The following is a 7,324-nucleotide window of genomic DNA, read 5'->3' on the forward strand; positions in this document are numbered from 1 at the left end:
TAGCCAGGAGATAACATGAACACGATAACTGCATGCTTACATTTGAGATACTATTCAGAGTAACAGAGATATGGACTCAACATGGTACCCATAGATAAAATGGATACACACACACTGGGATATTCAGTCACAAAGCAGTATGGAATTGTCTCTTTTGCAGGAAAGTAGATTGAACTAAAGGGTATTGTGGTGGTGAGCAAAGTAAGACAAATACAGAAAGGCAAATATTACATGTTCCTTCTTATGTGAACATTTTAAAATAAGTTAACCTCAAATTTAAAGAAGGATTCTTGAGACATTAGGGTGCCAGCATGGAGGTTGAATAGAAAGATAAATAGACTTCTTTGTGAGTATATAGAAATATTAAAGTTAACACAAGTAATTGTACAATTGACATGCATTATATGAATAAAATAGGAAGGCTATGTGCAGATCTGTCATTTGGAAAGGCATTGTGACAACAGGATGAAGGACAAGGTAGATGAATTAGATTAGACTGGGAGACTATAACAGAAGCTAGGTAAAGCTAATTGCTCTTAGTATTTTGAAAATCATAATGCTTCTACACATACAGTCTTTGTATGAAGCAACAGGCGGTCATAGGTCTCTCGAGGTCACCTCTGGCTTGATGAGAATATGGATGTCAGAGCCTCTTTAACAGGCAATGAGAATGTGAGTATGCATTAGCAGTGGGGACACAACATTTATCTGGCAGAGGAAGTCTGAGGGCTTCAAAAAGAAGTATGGGGCTGTGGAGACAGTCTAACCAATAACTTTGCATGCTTAAGGACCCCTAGAATCTACATTTTAAAGGGCCAGATGTGGTGGGGAGTGTCTGTAATTCCAGCACCAGGGAGCCAGATGTGGTGGTGTCTGTAATCTCAGTACCAGAGATGCAGAGACCAAGCCAATCGCAGAGCTTTCTGGTTAGTCAGATGAACTGACTTCATGACTACAGGCCAGGAAGAAACCCTTGTCAAAAATATTGACAATTTCCAAAAGATGCAGCCTATTTTATCTTTTGAACACCACGTGAATATATATACACAAACACATATACACACGTGTGCAACACACACACACACACACACACTCACATACACAAAATAAAGAAGAAAAAAAACCCAAGTTTTTGGAAGATTTAAATAGGGAAAGTGAGATGCGACAAAAAAAAAGTCTGTGTCAATTCACTTTCTGTCGCTATGTCTAGTACCTGTCAAACTCAATTTAATATATTTTGGCTCAGTTTCTGCTCTTAGTAATTGTCTCTGTTACTGCCAGGCATGTAGCAAGACAGACCATTATAGCTGGAAGTACATAACAGGGCAAAGCCGCTTAACTCACCTTGCTGGGAACCGGTAAGAGAGAAGTGCCAAGACCAAATTTCCTCTAAGGGTTCATTCCATCGACCTAACTTGTTTCCACTGGGCTCTACCTTCCAACGGTTCCAACACATTCTAATAGTAACACAGGCTGTCGACCAAGGTTTTAGCATGTGGACCTGTTGGGGAAATTTCAGATAAATCACAACCAACTTCTAGATGAGTCCTGGGATTTTAGCCATGGTGACCAAATAGCCAAGGAGCTTTCGCCAAGGTATAGAACGCAGAGGCAATGATACCTGGCTGAGATTGTTAGGATGTGTACAGAGTATCTTGGCAGAGATGTCAGAAAGGAAATCTAAGGATCTGGTTAGTCATAGTATCTATAGTGAAAACATGCTTGTCTTAGAACTCTGAGCCTGCAAAGAGAGTCACTGGTTGAGTTTCTCCAGTGGGATCAGATGGAATGAGATAGAAGCCTGGGGGAACACCAGCTTTGATGTGCAAGAGGAGGAGTAAGCCCAGGAGGCTGAGAGTCAGGAGATGGGGGAAGGAAGTAAAGAATCCTAAAGCATGAAGAGAGAACAAAGGCATGGCCCCCAGTGTCTGCAACAAAGGAGACATGCTCTTAAGAGATCTCACTAACAGTAACAATTAGCCAGTTACTAAAGTTTCCCTATCAGGAGAGTTTCAGTTGAAATTTAGTGGGACATATGTACTAAGAATGCTACTGAAAGCCAAGGAGTAAGTGGGAGATGAGAAAGTAGTCATAGAATATCCTTTTGACATTGGTTGTAGTTATGAGTGGCAGGACTTTTAAAAATTATAATGTCGGGGTATTAAAACAAATTGTCCATTTTCAGTATGGATAGAGGCATATGGTTCTTACAGCGGATAGTTCAACTTAAAATTTGCCCACCGTACAGTGGTGAGGGACCATGCAAATTCACTAGGAGCCTTTCAGTTTCGAGTTTTGACCTTTCCTGATACAAGAATAAATGGTGGGCTACTGTCTTAGTCGCTGTTCTATTGCTTGGAAGAGACACTGAAGCCAAGAAAACCCTTATAAAATAAAGAATCTAGTTGGGGGCTTGCTTACAGTTACAGGTTGGTCCAATATCATCATGACAGGAAGCATGGCGGTATACATGGTGCTGGAGCTGGAGCTGAAATCTACATCCTGATCCACAGACAGGGAGAGAGGGAGACACTGAGGCTGGCATGATCATTGAAACCTCAAAGCCCAGCCCCAGTGACACATTTCCTTCAATAAGGTCACACCTTCTACTCCTTCAAATCTCAAACGTTCCCACTCTCTTGTGACTAAGCATTCAAAAAAAAACGGACCTCTGGGGCTATTTTCATTTAAACACCACAGGTGCTTTACACCGGGCAGCTTCCTGCCCTTCGACCACTGGTAGTAAGCTGCAAGCTAAGGTTAGGCGTATTAAATACATGTTCAGTATTTAATATCTTCAGTTCAAAATGGGCTTATTAAAATGTATATCACCACAGGTCAAGAAGTATCTGTGTATCTGATTGCCTTTCCCCAAAATGTTACGAACAATTATTTCTACAACTGCATTAGACAATCTCTATTTTTGAAACCCAGGGCTGTTTTCCAACTTGTGTTAATCCAGTAGAGGGAAAACTCTCTTTAATTTGCCATTGCTTGTTTGGTTTTTTTTTTAATGTGGTTTAACAGGTTATGTAGGAATCAGCAACTCTAATCACTCTCCATAGTTACATCAGAGTGCCACTGTGACCCCATCCTCCACCCAGGAGGGTGGTGCTTGCTTGACACATTCTGTGTATTCCCCATCTCTTTGAAAGGTCTGGGGTTTCTCGGGTACTACCTTGTTGTTTTTCTTGACTTGGTTGCTCCAGGCTTAATAAGTGCTTCAAGGCAGCTTTCAATACTTCTGTAGGAAAGTGAGTTCCCTGGTCACCCGTGTTCTTCTTAGGACAGGCCTTCAGTGAACCCCTTCTCCCACCTTGCCCAGAAGGAAAACCCCTCCAGAGCCCATCTGCAGGGTTGGACCTCGCTGTACATCCACTTGTGGTTTGAGTTGTTCTCTCCCCTTGCTTTGCTCTTCAGCAATGCCATCTCCTTTGATAGGTTGTTTTTTTCGAGGTTCTAGCCTGTTGATTGAAATATATGTTTTAAACAAGCCCAAGAACTTACTTTTTAAAAATAATCTGTCTTTTTAATTATGTCTTGGTTTACAGTTCCCTAAAGGGACGCTGATATGGTAGATTGCAGATAATGTATATGCACTGAGAATTGTATTCAGAAACCAGGCATATAGCTGGGTGGCAACTCATTGTTGAATTGTTAGTCTGTACTCTTGAAATGTTTTATTGAGAAAAATACTGCCTATTTGTTGTTTATTCATGTAATTTGTAGGATTTATTTTTATTTTTATTTATTTATTTTATTAGGATTTATTTTTTTAAAAATGTTGATATTCCACAGCACCAATTTAATATATTTCTGCTATTGTTCCCCCACCCCTGCTACATACATCAAATCATTGTTTGTCTGTCTATGCTGTTCTCTTATCTCAACTTGGAGAGGATTTCTTAATTAGATAATTTCTAATATTTTTTAAAGATTTATTTATTCATATTATATATATGAGTACACTATTACTCTCTTCAGATACAACAAAGAGGAAATCAGATTCCATTATATATGGTTGTGAGCCTCCATGTGGTTGCTGGGAATTGAACTTAGGATCTTTAGAAGAGCAATCAGTGCTCTTAACTGCTGAGCCATCTCTCCAGCCTAATAATTTTTCTAAGAGTGATATTTAATTACATTAGTACCTAGAAATCATAAGAGAAGTTTAATTGTCTGGATTTTGTTTTTCTTTTATTTTGAATAGAGAAAGATAGTAGGAGGGTTTTTTTTTTTTCTGTTGTCTGCTGAAGGAATGTTTTTTTAATTAAAGAAGTCATAATAAAATAAAGAAGTCTTCTTTAAATAAAGAAGTCATATTGACATCATTTTTCTATCCAGCTCACTCTAAGGAGAGACAATCTGCTAGCAGAAAAGCCTCGGAACTCATCTAATGACTGGACTGACAGATTTTACTGAAAGCTTAGTCTCATCTTGCTTGCCACCTGTGGACTGTGGAACATAGACTCTAGATCCCTGCCTTCATCAACTCGCCATTCCTGGATTGGCTCGAGTTTCTCAGCCTCAAATATCTGGAGCTAATCATATGAAGATGTCCCAAAAAGGAATGGTTCCACAGGAAGCAAATGCCAGAAGTTCTATCTTATTTAGAAATATTGGATGCTAGTGTTCTGATCTCCTTTCTTCCATTTGGTCCCCACAATGTTTCTCAGCATTTTCCTCAGAAGAAAGAATGTTACTAAATAAACAGGTATAATGTAATTCATTCTTGCCTTAGTTTGCAAGTTAATAAAGTTTGCAGAAGCACAAGATGGACTCTTAACAAACATTTTTGATATTATTTAAAGGGAAGCAATTCCATGTGCAGCGATAGCGATCTTTGACCGTGGTTCTTATATTTGCTACCAAGAGCTTAACATGCTTACAGCAGTGCACTGCAATCTCTGAGAGAATGGAAAAGTCTCTAGATGAAAATGACTGCTGGGACAGAAATATTGTTTAGAATTTCATTTTTAAAGACAAAACCTATCTCAGTTGTCTGTCTTTATTTTGATCTAAATCAATAGTAATTTGTTAAGGTTTTAGAATGCAACTTAATCCTATCCGGTTTCCAAGAAAGGGTGAACATACAATGAAATGATTAACAAGGGAAGCCATAATTAAACACTGCAGACTGCTGGGCAGACCCAGCAAATGCCAAGGGTGCTGCAAATAGATCTCACCCTGCCTAGGAAACTCAACACTAGGGAAGGGGGGAGGAGCCCCACTCCCTCAGGAGGTCTATGCGTGAATGGGATTTCCCACAAAGCGTTACCAAGTTGATAATCTTTTTTTTTTTTTTTTTCTGGGACTTGAGTAAACAATTGAAACAGACAGCTCTTCTGGACCCATATCTTGGCTAAAGGTCTGCCTGAAGATAACTGCTCTATCTACTAAAAAGGCCAGGATCTGAAACAATCCGGCCTCTTTCACAGTTCAAGGGAAGAAGCCCTCCCTTGAAGTGGCAGCTTAGTGTAAGAACAGAGGGTCTGGAATAAGACAGCATAGCCCTGTGGGCAACATTGTTACTGTGATGAGTCACTGAACATTGGTTTTTCCTTATCTGTAACAATAAAAACGCCATGGTTTTGGTGTTAGAATAAAGTGAGGTAACAGGCAGAGTGTTGAACATACTGCCTGGTACTCTGTATAGATGATTAATAAACATTGGCAGTTATTAATATTACCATTATTTTATTTGTATTATATTTAATATAAATAAATGAACATATTTATTTCATTACATTTATATGACACTTATTTCTATGTTATACTATTATATTATTTTTAGATGGGGTTTTGTGTAGCTCAAGCTAGCCTGGAACTTGTTATGCAACTAAGGCTGGCCTGAATTCTTAATCCTCCTGCCTCCACCTTCAGAGTGCTCAGTTTATAGCTCTGTGCTGCAATGCCCAGTGCAGCTGCTATTGTTAAGGCAATAAAAATGCAAACATTTTCTCTCTGCGCAACAACTGCCCATCGTGTGTCTAGAATATGCCAAACTGTCCTAGTTCTAGAAATAAAATATAATAGAAGCCTTATTTAGTAAATGAGATTAGAACTTTCATGGATCAGTTTCCTAATGATGTCTGGTTCTGTTTTCTGGCTTTCATTTTTTTGTTGTTGTTGTTGGGTGCAGGTTTCCTGGCTTGTTTTCAGTTTTGTGTATTGTTGTTGCTTAGGTTTAAAAGTAGAAAAAAAAAAGTAGAAAACATCCTCTTTGTGCCTTGGTAGTAGCCAACGTCCTCATCCCCCACTGGAGCTGCCCGCCTTAGATTCTATCCCAAGAACCTGGGTACTGGCAGGAAGAGGAGGGGGGAGTCATCTCTCCTACTCTCGTGCCCTCAGGGCTAGATCTCCCATGATGCTCAGGTGAGGGGTGGAGCCAGTTCTGCACAGCCCTCAGACATCAATATGCCCTCCAGCAGCAGCGAGGTCCATGGATGTCTGCCTGGCCTTTGGTGGTAACAGACCCAGATGTGGTCCCTGGTGGCAGCACAGGCCAGGACCTTACCTTGGTCTCAGTTGTCATCACTGGCTATTCACATCAGGCTGCTCCTCGCTACCTCTGAGTCTGCAGTTCTGCCTCTCTTCATTGTGCCCACATCCTCCTGTTTCTCTTTCTCTCCCATTTCTCCATTACTTGCTTACTCCTCTTAGAGCCACCTGGAGTATCTGAGTATCTGGGCTCATCTCAGAAGTGTTATGTCCTTCTTCTGCATTATGGCACCGGGCAGGGGTCATCTCGTGTGTGGTTGTCTTCCCAGGCCTGGGTAGTGCTCTCTGGTGGTTGTCTCAGGCTAGCTCCCTATTCAGGCCCTACGGTGTTGGTCTGGTGGTCATCTTGGGCTCACTTCTCATCCAGCCCTCTTAACTGGCCTCCTTCGAGAGAGTCGCCTGCCTGGGGCTCACTCCCACTCAGGGCCCTTACCTAGAAGAGATACTTCTAGTCTCCAGCTAGCTCCCTGTCCTGGGAGCTGTCTGGGCCTGAGCAGCTCTGGACCCGTTGGTGTTGGACTTGTGGTTGTCTCAGGCTCACTTCTTTTCAGGGAGTGTTAGGCTACTAATCAATCAGAGGCTCACAGGTCAGAAAGCTGAGTGTAGACATAGCCTCTCTCCTCTCGGCCACCTACTGACGCACATGTGACACAACAGCCACACCTGCAATGCCTCTAGGACGTGGACATTGATTCTTAAAAGACAACATTTTACAGTGCATCACTCAGATAGACAGACCGGCTGATTGCCACATTTTAAAAAAAAAAAAAAAAACCTCAAACGATAATATATTTTAATTATGTTTGGTAGATAACTATGGCAA

At 40.9% G+C, this 7,324-nt stretch overlaps 1 non-coding gene across 1 annotated transcript; it reads right to left on the minus strand.

The window, feature by feature from the left end:
- Nucleotides 1–7,054: 7,054 nt before the first annotated feature.
- Nucleotides 7,055–7,184, minus strand: Gm25917. The gene has a single exon (XR_003950349.1). It is a non-coding gene; the product is annotated as a small nucleolar RNA SNORA17 (small nucleolar RNA).
- Nucleotides 7,185–7,324: the final 140 nt, after the last annotated feature.

This window comes from Mus musculus, chromosome 12 (genome assembly GCF_000001635.26).
Source record: "Mus musculus strain C57BL/6J chromosome 12, GRCm38.p6 C57BL/6J".
In the NCBI taxonomy this organism is placed as follows: domain Eukaryota; kingdom Metazoa; phylum Chordata; class Mammalia; order Rodentia; family Muridae; genus Mus; species Mus musculus.